The sequence below is a fragment of the Mustelus asterias genome, chromosome 3 (genome assembly GCF_964213995.1).
Source record: "Mustelus asterias chromosome 3, sMusAst1.hap1.1, whole genome shotgun sequence".
NCBI lineage: Eukaryota > Metazoa > Chordata > Chondrichthyes > Carcharhiniformes > Triakidae > Mustelus > Mustelus asterias.
The window spans coordinates 42,202,289-42,216,931 of NC_135803.1; positions in this window are offsets into that span (position 1 = coordinate 42,202,289).

Sequence of the window (14,643 nt, forward strand, 5' to 3'; positions counted from 1 at the left end):
ATTTATTGACTACAGCTCAGCTGTCAACACCATTATTCCTACAAAACTCATCTCCAAACTCTGTGGCCTGGGGCTCGGCTCCTCCCTCTGCGACTGGATCCTGAACTTCCTAATCCACAGACCATAATCAGAAAGGATAGGCAACAACACCTCCTCCACACTCATCCTCAACACCCAAGCCCCACTAGGCTGTGTTCTCAGCCCCTTACTATACTCCTTATACACCTATAACTGTGTGGCCAAATTCCCCTCCAACTCGATTTTCAAGTTTGCTGATGACAATAATTTCCCCCCTCACCGTATTGTCAAACCTCATTGATGTGATGTGATGTCAGTAAGGTTTACAATAAAATCACCCAGACGCGAACCTGTCAAGGGGATCCCTCTGGGGGCGTAAAGGTGAGTATAGTCCCAGGGGAGAGGGACATGCCCAGGCACTGCCCTCTGACTCAGCCAGATAGGCACAGTGTCAAGCTGGCAATGCAAACCAGTACCGGGGCAGAGTCAGGGGCGGCCTCACTTGAGAGCCTCGGAGAGGTGGGGGTGGAGGGGGGGGGGGGGGTGCGTCAAGTATGTGTAGTAGGGGAGAGAGCATACACTGAAGAGGGGAGAAAATGCCAGTGATGCTTGGGCTGGCAGGGGGAGAAAGAGGGAGATACTGGTGATGATTGGGAGTGGGGCTGGGGGTGGGGGGGGGGGGGGGAGATGCCAGGATATCAGCGATGAGGGGGGAGGAGGAAGAGGGAGATGCTGGTGATATCAGCGGGAGAGAAGGAGGTACTGGTATTGACTGTTTGGGGAGGGGCAAACCCCTGAAACCTCCGAGAGGGTGAGGGAAAGGTTATTTTTTGCTCTGATCACGGCACCCTTTTTAAAGGAGTAGGAATTGCATGGCCAGTGGGGGAGCATGATCAGTGGGGGTGGTGGGCAGTGAGAGCAATGAGGGGAGGGGTGAGGGGAGGTGCTAGACAGGTGGGGGTGAGTAGATGTGTGGGGACAGTAGTCGGAGGGTCCTGTGGGGATCGGGTAGGTAGTTAAGGATTTCTGTGTGTAGTCAGGAGGGTATCCGGAGATCTCATGATCGTCAGGGCAGTCAGTATAATAGTCACCTGGGCGTCAGAAGTGGTTTTAATTCTTTTAATTTTTCCTGAGTAACTATTCATGTAAGACAGTTGGAAACACCCAAAGACCTCAATTTAAGTCAGAGTATAGGATGGTTCCCAGTGCAGGGAAATTGTCCAAAAAGGTTTGAACTTCCAGAGCAATTGCTGTGCAATCCTAATGTGGGGACCTCTGGGAGGGCTGGGGGGTGCGGAATGGTGGAGGGGATCCCCCAGAGTTTCTTTGGAGTACACCCCTGAATATGAGGCTTCAGAGATTATAAATGAAGGGCCTACATATTGATCCTTAGTTTGTCTCAAACTGGTATTATAGGCAAAAATGTTTTTTTAAAAAGTTTAGTTATTAGTCACAAATAAGGCTTACATTAACACTGCAATGAAGTTACTGTGAAATTCCCCTAGTCACCACAGTCTAGCGTCTGTTCTGGGTCAATACACCTAACCAGCACATCTCTCAGAATGTGGAAGGAAACTGGAGCACCCGGAGGAAACCCATGCAGACACGGGGAGAACGTGCAAACTCCACACAGACAGCGACCCAAGCCGGGAATCAAACCCAGGTCCCTAAGGTTTTCAAAATAATTTTCCATCTGATATACCAATAGTCCTAATCAACATCTCATAGTGTGCACATTCTTTATAGTTAACTTTTTGTGGTCCAGATTTACATTCATATAATAGCAAAGTAGTATAAAGTGACTTTAAGATCCCTTCTACACTAAATAAGTAAAAATCTCGAAATGTGAAAACACTCCTCCTCTTTTCTGCAGTACAGTTCTCTTTACTCCTCTCTTGTAGCAGCAAGACCTCTGACTCATCCTGAGCAATGCCACAGATGTGCTAGCACTAATGAAGTTTAATAATCAGAATTAATTTGCATATATAAATTTAAGTTGGCTCCCCACAACCTCAGTCCTATCTTTCTAAAACTGAGAGCTTCATCATTATGCTATTTGAAATAACCTACTTATAAGTTATTCTAATTAGATATGATTTGCATATCCCTCATGTTCTTCTGACTCTGCTATTGAATAACTCTAAGAAATACTAGGGCCCGACATTCGACTCAGTCTCCAGTAAAGTCATATTTCTCGCTGCAAATTGCTTTGCCAACATCCCATGAGAATTAAACAATTATAAGCAATTTTTCATTAACATTTCCATCAAAATGAATCTTTGTCAATATGAATACTTTGATGTTAAGCAAACTCACAGGACCTTATGTTTTGCTGACTTTTAACCTTAGCAAAATAATTGCCTCGTAAGTGGAACTTTATTGCCTGCAATTTGCAATAAATGATTTTAATGGTTTTATCCGACCTTCCCAGACCACAACAAGTAGAAAGATAATATATATTATATATATATATATATATACACACACACAATATAAAAACGCTACTTGAATACAATGTTTAAAGGAGGAATTTGTTTTATTGCATTGAGATTTTGATGAACATATTGCCAGGTGTACAGTATTTAAGTGTCAATAATTTGTCACAGTTTAGGTCACTTTGAGATTCAAGAAACATTGTTCCAACAGCAGAGTTATAGTTCTATCAATTTCATTAGGAAAATGAAAATACATAGTAGCTACTGTTGTGATTATCTATTTCAATGCACATTTTTGCTCCACCAAAGGCTTGAATGATTAAGATGGTGCAGCCAAGCCAATCCCACAGTGGAAGTAGACCTGCAAAACCAGTCCAAGCAATTAGAACAATATACTCAGGAAAAATTTAAAGTTTTTTTATTAGTGTCACAAGTAGGCTCACATTAATACTACAATGAAGTTACTGTGAAAATCCCCTACTCGCCACACTCCGGCACCTGTTCGGGTACACCAAGGGAGGATTTAGCATGGCCAATGCACCTAACCAACACATCTTTCATCCTGTGGGAGGAAACTGGAGCTGTCGAAGGAAACCCATGCAGACACGGGGAGAACGTGCAAAATCCGCATGGACAATAACCAAGCCGGGAATCAAACCCGGGTCCCTGGCGCTGTGAGGCAGCGGTGCTAACCACTGTACCATCCCCGTTCTGCCCATAAGGAAGGAGGAAGGGAAGGAAATTGATGACGAAAGACAGTAAAGGTTTATTCTGAATTTTCTAAAATGTTAAATTGACAGATGTTCCATGTAAAGGATTTGGAGTTGGGTGTTGTTCCATCTGCACTGAGTAAATTGCTATTTTATTTCCTTTTACAGTATTTGTATGTGGGAGTTAAAGTCATCGGATCTGTTCTGCCTCCTCTCTTAGTATCGTCTCTTTTTGACATACACTTTACAAAATATCTGTTCTTTTTTTCAATCTAGACCTACTTACGAGACTGTAAATAGCATCATTAGCAGCCCGGGACTGCCTGCAGTTCAGAGAAGAGTTCCATTACTGGAAGAAAGGCTTTTTGATATTCAAAGTGCACCTTGTTGACAGCTGAGGATTCAAACTCAAGTCTGTTATTAGCATCAATATTTTTTCAGAAAATATTAAATGTACATGGAAAAAGAATCAAATAATGGATAGTTAATGAACAAAGGCATGCACCATTTTCCCAAGAATGAAAGTATAATCTGATCATCCATACTCTAGTTAATCTAATATCAGTTTTGGACAAGCTCTTGAAATCCATTAATCAAGATCAAATTAAATATGGGATGATCAGGGACAGGCAGGTTGGACTTGGTTGAATATGAAAATCGTAAGTGTGTGAGTAAACAAAGTTCATCATTATGAATTTCTGACTTCTAAACTGAGTCATTTTCCATTGATAGGGAGTGGGGGAGGAGCACTAACAAAAGTACATGGAACATGGATGACTCCGATTTGGACCAAACTGCGCTGTGCTCCTAACATGGCTTTATGGCTACATGTGCGATTGATCCATAGAGGTCAGGAAATTCTAGATTCAATCCAGGTCAGCGTTGAGTAAGTTAATTTAGGTTGGGGCATTGATAGGTGTTTTAAGTAGCTGCCTGTAGCTAAGAGACAAATAAGCTAAGAATCAGACTCTTGAACTTAATTAATTGCCCCCCCTAATGGAAAGCGTACCATCAAGTAAGAATGGGAGTGACCTAGGATATAGGGCGGAATTTTATGTCTCAAAGTCGTAAAATCCCACCCAAGGTCAACGGACCTTTCCATGGTTCGCCCCTTGCCCGCTCCGATTCCCGTGGTTACCGGGACAGTAAAATTCCGGACATAATCTCACATATGAAAAATGGCCACTTTGGAGGAGGCACCAATGGGTAGGTAATCCTTGTGGAACTGTACCTAAAATAAATGAGAACCTTTAGTTAAAGAGGACAGCAAGTTGGACAGGTAATCAAATTTTCAAAAATCATTTTAATGCTGATTTGATAAAGACCTGTGCTTTGCAATAAATTGGAAAAGGGATGAGAGAAATGGAGTTGGATGGATCTACCATCCTTTCTTCAAAATTGTTAAAATAAGAAACACCTTGTTAATAAGCAAAATACTGGGGATGCTGGAATCTGAAACAGGAACGGAGAATGCTGGAAAAACTCAGCAGGTCCAGTAGCACCTGTAAGGAGAGAAGATTGAGTTAATATTTAGAGTCCCTTTGACTCTTCACCAGAATTAAAGAGAGGAAGAAATGTGTTTGATATTAAACTGTAGCTGTGGGAGGTTGCAACAAGATGTAACTACTTTAAGGGAGGGGGATGGGGAGGGTTATCATAATGAGACAATAAATAAATGGGATATTTTTTAAAAGTGGTATAAGATGGAGGAGACAGATCACAGTCTAAAGTTGTTGGACTTAACGTTGAATCCTGAGGGCTGTAACATGCTCCAATAAAGCCCAGCTTGCGTTGGGCTTGACTGGAGCATTGCAGGCGGCCAACGATGGATATGTGGCACGAGAGCAAGGTGCTGAGAAAAAATGACAAGCAGCAGGAAGGTTGGGGTCATTCTTGTGGATTGAGCGTTGGTGTTCTGCAAAGCGGTCACCTGCATTTAGTCTCCCCAATGTAGAGGAGAGCGTATTGGGAGCAGTGAATACAATAAATCAAATTAAAGGAAGTGCAAGTGAAATGCTCCAAGTTCCTCTTCATGTCACACACCATTCTGAATTGGAGATATATCATTTTATCTTCATTTTGGCTGATTCTAAGTGCTGTAGCTAACACCATTGTGAAACCACAATTGCTACAAAGACTGGAGAAAGGACCTATTGCCATATTGTCAGAGAATTTCAGGATAGACAACAAGTGTGACCTTGCTGGTATCACCCAGATCCTTGGAATGAATTTTTAAAAATAAGTATCTACACCACTCCACACTTCAAGCTATATTGAATTCCGGGAACATACAGACACTGCTCACACCCAGTGTTAGAATAGAAACAACAGACTATTTCCCTCATTGGCACGGTGTCACAATATACCTGCCTGTAAATGGGCAAACATTCAGCGTATGTGTTCAAAATCTGAGGGAAATGCTGATGATCAGATAAAGGGATGGGGCCTTCTGTTACTGGATTATGCCTCAGTTTTTGTCACCACCTGCCCAAAGTGATTGTTTTCAAACCATGTCAGTGAGGATTTTCAAGATCTCTAACTATAACATTAACATGAAGTGATCTTAGCTTGCTGGCGGCAGCACCCACCCAAATTTTACACTTCAAGCATTGGAATGCCTGTTTGGTACTCTGGAGCTCATCTGCCAAGTCAAACTGAAGGAGCTCTCTTCACATCTGGAATAGGTCAATCACCCAAAACCCAAATCACCTCCTGTAAATTTAGCGTTAGTGTAAAGCCGAAAGTGCTTCACACTCTGACACTAAACTGGTTGTGTGAAAGCATGGTTAATTTATGCTACATTAGTAAAGAAAAACAATATTTTAAGATTAAATCTAGATAGTCAAAAGCATTTACTTTAATTGTGGACATTAGATCATATGTATTGTATACATAGTTAGGATCTTAAATCAGTGAAAGTGACCAGCCTGTTTGTGTTTCAACTTATGTAAGTTAGAAAATATCTACTTAATGTTTCTGATATTTCATAAGTTACCAATAGCTCCAGTCTATTTTGTAATGTACACTGAAAGAAGGATGTACTGTATTTTCTAGTTGACTTTATGAATTAAGTGCTCCTCACTTAGAAGGTTATTGGTAGCTAGAAACTAGCAGTGTAATATACAAACCACTGATGATGTCAGCTTGTTATTGACTTTCCAAGTCTGAATGACTGAGCAAAGAAGTGGGGGTGGGGTGGAATGAATCAATTGAAAGGAGTGGCTGGCCATACAAAAATGAGTCTGAGCTGCTTTGTGGGGGGATGGGTACTACAACTATCTGTGGCTAAACTGAATTGTCCTTTAGGAATAAGGTGTAAGTAGAATCCTTCTGACTATTTAACTGAACGCAGCGCAGATTTAAATCAGTTAATATTTTTAATCACAGCAAAATTAAAGCACTGAATATTTAATTTCCATTTTGAAGCCGATACATGTTCTGTACAGAAGGAGCTGGCATTTGAATTTGGAGTGGGGGATGGGAGTAGGGAATAGACAAAGAAGCAGTTCAGAGAGGCTCGTAAACCAATACAACCAAATGTTTCTGACAGCTAGGATTCTTAGCCTCTACACTGGGATTGTGGGGGGTGGTGGGAGGAGGGGGAGATAGTTCTCCAAAGGCTAGCTGTGATATTTCTGAGTTGTAATATTGCCTGTTTTTGTCAGGTGGGGTAGCATAAGATAATGGTGAGCTTGCGGAAAATCAGTTGCTGTGGTGTTAGCAAAGGGAAAGCTTCCAGACTTCTAGATTGCTAACAGCCTTTGTATTGTTTTGCAGCAGATAATCTTTTTTTTGTATATTGGAGCCAGAAGGGAAGTGAGCTTTTAAATTTCATGCAGCCCATGAGCATTTTCCTCTTTAAATAAAATCCCAATCCATGAACTTGTTTTCTTTTAAATTTTGCCCGCTTTCTCTTGTTTTCACTTCTTTCTGGAAGATATTAATACTTCCTGTGATAAATAAAAACAGAAAATGCCGGAAATATCCAGAAGGCCAGGCAGCATCTGGAGAGAAAAGTGAGTTAATTCAAGTTGATAACCTTTCACATACTTTCAGCATCTGCATTGATTTTGTATTAATATTTTCTGTAACCCAAGCTGCAGTTGTCCACGTAGCCATTTTTCCTGTGTGAACCTAAAAGATGACCTTTTGAAAATTACCTATAGCCTTGGAGGGCAGCACGTTAATATTATGTTAATTATATTGCTACGGTTAAACAGGTAGTGAGTATTGATTAATTAATTGTCTTTGGGCATGAAAAAACAACTACAATTTAATTTGAGGCGGCTGCTCCTTGGGTTTTGTTCGCACTTCAGTCCAACACTCCAAGGCCGGACTCTTACCACTGTTCACGCCGGAGGGATTTTCCCACCTTGCCGCAGTGAACGGAGATTTGGCTGGTCGCCAAATTCTTCAACATCGCTGCAGCGGGAGTATAGTATGAACGGTGGGTAAGATCGTTCCCCTGATCTTTGGCTATTGGTGTGGAGGGGGGAAGCAGGCACGGTGGACGACCTCCTCATTAACATGCTCCTGGGTGTGGATAAGGTGATCATCAACAGATCCAGGTAGAGAGAGGGTTTTTGAAAGGGTTATTTGACCCAATTGCCTGCCCTCTTCCATGGTTACGTCCACACCCAAATGTCCTTAGAGAGGGAGCATGCAGTGTCCACTGGAATGCTCAAGGCCTACTGCGACTGTTGTGCGCTGCATGGGATGAAGTGAATCATTTCTTCTCCTCCTCCTCCACACCGCTCACCCCCCCCCCCAAATATTTAATTTAAATTAGGTATGTTTCATTCACAGAGTTTTGCTTTTTACTCGCGTATTAAAGAGACTGCTGGGACACTAGATTGATTGGTAGGTAGGAGGAAGAAATCTGCAATGCTGGATTCTGTGAATAAACTTACAATAATAAAAGGATGTGCCTGGCTCTGTACTTCACCATCTGGCTTCGATCCATTTAACACATCACACCTGAACCTGAGTTTGTCTTGTCATCGAGCATATGTGCACTTTTTAGTGCTATAACGGGAGTGCACAGTATTCATTTATTCCCTCCTCAGCCTAAAGAGTACTTAGACTAATGGTGGCACCCATCTGCTGTTTTGGTTAGGTCTAGTTAACTCCGCCAAACCAGGAGTCAAACACAACCGTGTGTGTGTGTCCACTTTGTACCACATTCTGTAATGAATTTCTATGAGCAACTGAGGGAGTTTCTTATTTAATTTGTTTCCACTGACTATTTGACTGTGGGTGGTATCAGAGTTGTAAAGTAATGCTTACTTTGTAGTAGGATCATTGGATAATGATCAGGAAGAGAAATGTGGATGAGCTTTAAGCAGTGAGACTAACTTTAAAATCTAACCACCAATTCCACTGAGATTAGCAAGATCAGCACACAGGCCACAGTTAGAGTGCTATGTGCAGTTTTCGGCACACCACTATAGAACTGGTATTGGAACCATGTGTGAGATGCAACATAGTTTTATTGGGACTTTACCAGGAATAAGGGTGGAAGAGTATATAACTACAGTGGGAAACGTGGAATGATGAGACTGCATTTACAAGGGAGAATGTTCATCAAGAGCCAATTCAACATTTTAAGAAGATAAACACAATATTTTCACTGGTCAACAAACAGGTTAAATACTTAAAATGCTGGCGGTTAAAAACATTTGTTTACATAACTGGTTATTAGAAGGTGGAATGCATTACTGAAAATGGGCATTTAAATTGAGTCAATTACAAGGTTTGAGGAAAAAAATATACATTTGAAGATAAAAGTTAGAGGGAAATGGGATTAGAGTACGAGTTACCTCCAACAAAGAGCTAACAATGGGATAAATGACTTTCTTTTTTGCTGAAATTTGTATGATTCTATGATTGAATCCTTGGCTCTTTCTGATTTACAAACTAAAACATATGCGCCAACATCGAAAATTAGACTGCCAGCTTCAAAAGTTTAACTGTGCATAAAAGCTGCAGATACAACCAACGTCCATTCCCTTATGTTAGAGCGGGCAAAGAACACAGGTCTCTGAAAACAGCCACTAGCGAGTGGCTACTAGTGGAAAGTACATGTATGTGCACATGAAGTTAATACAGTAAGAAGCCTCACAACACCAGGTTAAAGTCCAACAGGTTTATTTGGTAGCACAAGCCACTAGCTTTCGGAGCGCTGCCCCTTCATCAGGTAAGACTTACCTGATGAAGGGGCAGCGCTCCAAAAGCTTGTGGCTTGTGCTACCAAATAAACCTGTTGGACTTTAACCTGGTGTTGTGAGACTTCTTACTGTGTTTACCCCAGTCCAACGCCGGCATCTCCACATCACATGAAGTTAAGATAGAATTGGGCTTGCCTGTGGCGTCCCTCATGATATACGACCTGACAACATTCACTACCAATCTTTGCATATAGAGACCGGTTGTATGAGTAAAGTAATGGATAAATTCCAGCACAGGTGGAACCATACTCACTATAAATCAACACCTTCAAAAGATAAAGACAGGAGGGTGGGGACAACATTGGCCAAACATTTAAAAATGTAAAAGAACCTGACATTGCAAAATCTAAAGGAAAAGGAACACATTTTAGAGATTTAAAAATAGCCAAAATAATTTAAAATCAATTACTAATTCCAAGGGAATGAGATTTGTTTGTTTGAGCTTAATGCTCAGCAGGGAGCCTTAATAGAAAATATCTCTTTCAATTTGCTACCCTTTCAAATGCAGCAAGCTTGTGAGAAAGAACAGATTGAATTGTATATCATAGATCTGTTCAGTGAATATTCTTGGAATTAAACTGAGTTTAATTACATGACTATTGTATCCTTCAACAGAATCTGCCCGTTTCCACTAGGCAAAGGTGCTGAATGATGTTTCACTCTGCTCAATTTGTCTCGATTTAATCTTTCAGTTCTGGTCAACATTTTAGGCTCACACCAGAAGCTAATGGAGTTATTGTCCTTGACCTTAAAATCAAAACATTAATCCCTACAAAACCCTAGAATGCCAATTTGGCAGCCTGTTTTGTGCGTGTGCACACAGTTGGAGATAATCAGTTTGAAGGAACTTACTGACAAAGTAAAATTTTAAAAATGAAACTTTATCTTTTTGCTTTTCATGAACAAGCCTTTGCTCCACCCTGGAAATTGATATTTTGTCATTAATTGGCCTCTGATTTCATTGCTGAAGGCTTCACTGAGATAAATGAAGCAAGAGTTCCTCTGTTCCACACATTCACTAAAAATAACAAGCAAAAATTCTCGGAGGCAGAAAGTATCTAACCCTACTGAAAGAATTGCAATATCTTCCAAACAGGTGGCCTAGATTAACTGAGCCAAATGCAAGAAGGTGGTTCCAGGATCAGTACACACACCGAATCAGCGAATTTCAGCTGAAACCTCAAGGCGGCTACAACTGGCCTTCGTGTTCCTGAGTTAAGGAATGAGAAATCTCTGCTGGAATTAAGCTTTGTCAAGGAAAATCTGGATTGGCATTTGTTGCAAGAACAACGTGCATTTATATAGCAGATTAAATATGAATAAAAATATACACAGAAATGCAAAGCTATGCCATCTGGACAAAAGGTTGAAGTGGCGACTATGTGGCAAAATTGTCTAGGATTCATTACACACTATATTGGTTTATAAACTGTTTTTATAGAAATGCAGGGGTATATTGGCTGCCTGATCTCACAGGCAGAGCAAGAAGTGCAGGAGAAACAGCAAAAACGACTGGGAGAATATAAAATGTCTTACTTTTTTCTACTTTTTAAAATAAAATGTATTTAAAAGTACATTTTTTACAGTACATGAAACACTATAAAAGATAAAGCTGGGTTGTCCTGCATAAAGGGTAAAATGGTAGGATGTGGATTTACATCATGATTCTCTACACAGGATGTTTTTGATCACGATCACAACGTTTCAGGGAAGCTTGGGTCATGGCTAGGTATTTCCTCACAGAAAGGAGGTTTATTGATGATCTGCTGTAGGTATATATTGTTGTTTTAGAACATTTAAAGTGTTTTTGACTGCAGCTAAAGTATCTACTCAAACCAAAATATTTTTCTGCAGGCCTTTCTTTGTCTAGCTCTGGCAACATACCATGTTGTATGCATGCTGTTGGTGATGATTCATGATGCTGAATGATTCTGCAGACACCAACGGTCATCCAGTACCTTCTGTAACCATTATTGATATGAATAATGAATATTTGACTTTGTAAGCAGTGTAGTTGAGCCTGATCCTGCCTTCACCTAACATCTCACTCTCACTGCATTCTGATCAAAAATAGAATTCCAGCTAACTTTTTTCCTTGCTAGTCCATGGACATGACCAGATCTAACCACCCACCATCATAACTCAACAAATACTAATCCAAACTGTACAAATCTACTCACCATGGAGCTCTGAAAGAGATTCCTTAAGTTGTGAAAAGTCCAAAATTAGGTGAATAATGATATCTGCCACTTAAAAGAAGGAAAATAGAGATGCTTATGTGTAATTGAAATACATTAGCAACTTTAATAGTTATGGTAATGCATGAGTAACTCAGGCAATATAAATTAAAATGCCAAATCATGAAATTAAATTTAGTAAACATGAATGCTGCGAGATTGTTATAAAAAAAACACTTGTCCTTTGTAACATTTTTCTTGGAAATGACCCTACCACCCCCTGGTTAATTAACCTATATGTGACTGGTCTGCATACATAGTTGACTCCTTAATACTCTCTGAGGTGGCATAGCAAACTATCAAATTATCAAAACAAGTAGGAAGGGCAACAAATCTAATAATCTTAGAGTTGCCCAGAAGAACAAATCATCCATCAATTTCTATATTTAGAATTTCTATTTTAATTGTTTTTGTATTTACACACAAGTGGCATGTAAATATAATCCATCTATAGAAATAATTATATAACAAACTGGATTTCTATAAGCATATAAGAACCGTGACAGCAAAGGTTTACGTGCTTTATAGTAATCATCTGGTGCTATGATTAGATTATGACCTTTTAATCACATTTAAGTGCTTGTTATTTTATATCTGTTCCGGTTTCAGATAAAGATTTGAATCATTTGATGTGCTGTCAGCAGTTATTGATACGATTCTCAATTAACTGAATTCAACCTACACAATTTGTGATGATGTTCATGGAAAATGATTAGTAATTCTGATATAATAATGATGGTAAATTTGGGACAAATCATTTCGCGTCAATACTCAAGCCTGAAATAATGTCCAGGATATAAGGAAGAAAAAATGACTGTCTTTATGTTGCACTTTATCACATCTTCAGGATATTTCAATAATTGTTTTAACGCGGGTAAATGTAAATGATGATTTAACTATTTATGCATAGCAAAGTCCCACAAACAATAAATACAGAAAATGAACTTTACCAAAAAATTAGATTTATTTGAGAGAAGAATATTGACAGACTCCAGTCTGATTCTTTTCTCTTAGTTATGTTATGATTGACATGAACACTGTGATATTTTGTCTTCCACCCCATCATGGATCTTTTTTCCCTCTTCGTCCCCATCTCCCAATTCCCTGCCTTTGTGCTTGCAAAAAATGTTGGTGCGTCATTAACCTTTTCAAATTCTGATGAAAGGTCATCAACCTGAAATATTAACTCCATCCTTCCCTCTAGAGATGCTGCTAGACCTGCTGCGGTTTTATCTTGGATTTCTAGCCTCTATGGTATTTTGCTTTTGTTTTCCAATTCTTTGACGTTGGATGACTTTTTCAATCAAAGATAAAATCCATGATGCACTTGTTATAAAATTACCAGTTCTGCTTTTGATTTCTGTAAAATGACACTCCAGAATATATTATGTGATGACACTAAACCTTGAAATTACAATTAGAGTATTGCTGAAAAAAGAGACGTGCAGTCAAAGCTTTTTGTCTTGCAATCAAAAGGACAGTCACAGCAATATGAAATTTCGAAGCAAATAACAATAAGTGCATGAGAAAAAGGTTGTTGATTTGTTGGCAAGCCAACTCTGGTTGAAGTGTTACCATAGAGAATGAATCTGGGAACAGTTATTCCCCTAAGCTTTTGTTTAAATTTAAAAAAAGGCAAGTTGAATCTAGTCAAGGCAGTGCCATGAGAAATGCACTAGGGAACAGTTGTCCCCCAAGCTTTTGTTTAATTGGGGAAAGTGCATTGTCTGGCTATGTCTGGCTTACAGAGGACAGGGCCTGGTTATGAATATATGTAACCTCTAGCAAGTGTAAGTGAGCCATATTGCAAACCTGACTGATTATCTTAAATTGGTTGTTGGTGTAATTTTTAGCACACTTGGAATTATCCAGTTAGTGCTCTCCAATTGCGGGATTACATCTAATATTGGGCACAATGTTCTGATTTTTGTAAGCATGAGCTGGTTGAGTTTGGTCGGTGTTTGCGTGTGGCAAACAGCCAAAGCGACAGATGGCCTACCTACTTGCCATCACCCTGGCCCTGAAATTCATATACCACATTACTGATTTGTGTGGTAGGCAGACCATCTTTTTTGACTTGACAGCAGCATACTGTTAGTGCAGAATACTACTCCTGTTGTTACTTTACCTGGCGTATATTCGGCCTTGCAGGAATTCGGGATGATCCAAAAAACTTCAAAACAAATGAATCACTTTTTGAAATGGATTCATGGTTGTAATGCTAGCAATGTTCTTCAGCAGGACCTCCCAAGCTACAGCTTCTAACATCTAAAGGATGAGGACAGCCGTTTCTTGGGAAAACCGTCACCTCCATGTTTCTTTATAATTCACACACCTGGAAACATATTGACATTCCTTCATCGTCATTTGGTCAAAATCGTGGAACTTCCTCCATAACAGCACTGAGAGTATGTTCAGCATTCAAGAAGTCAGTTCACCACCACCTTCTCATGATCAATTAAGGATAGGTAATAATTGTTGACCTTGCCAGTAACACCCACATCCCATGGATAAAACACAACAGCCAATTTGTGCACAGCAAGATTCCACAAACAGCGAAGAAATAAATTAAGAGTCTCTCTTACAGGAGAGATAGTCCTTGCTGTTCTTTACATCTACTTGAGAAGACACAAGGGATCTCTGTTTAAAATCTCATCCCAAAAACAACAGATTTACTACATTTTCATATTTTACCTTGTCTTGGAGTCAGATGTTGTAGGTTCAAGCCCTACTGAAGAGAATTGAACACAAAATTTCGGCTGACACTACAATACAGTACTGAGGGAGTACTCCACTCTCAGGAGTGCTGTCCAGTCACCCACATTACCTCAGTGAGTGCATTTTTAAAAGTTCTATGGGATGCCTTGAGGTCATGAGTGACACTATAGTCAAGTTTTAACTCGCCTCAAAACCATCCAACTGGCGCTAAAATTGGGCTCTATGTAAATGCATGCATCTTTTTATACAGTACATCATTTTGTTACTTATTTTAAAAATATTTTTCTACCTCAGTTAC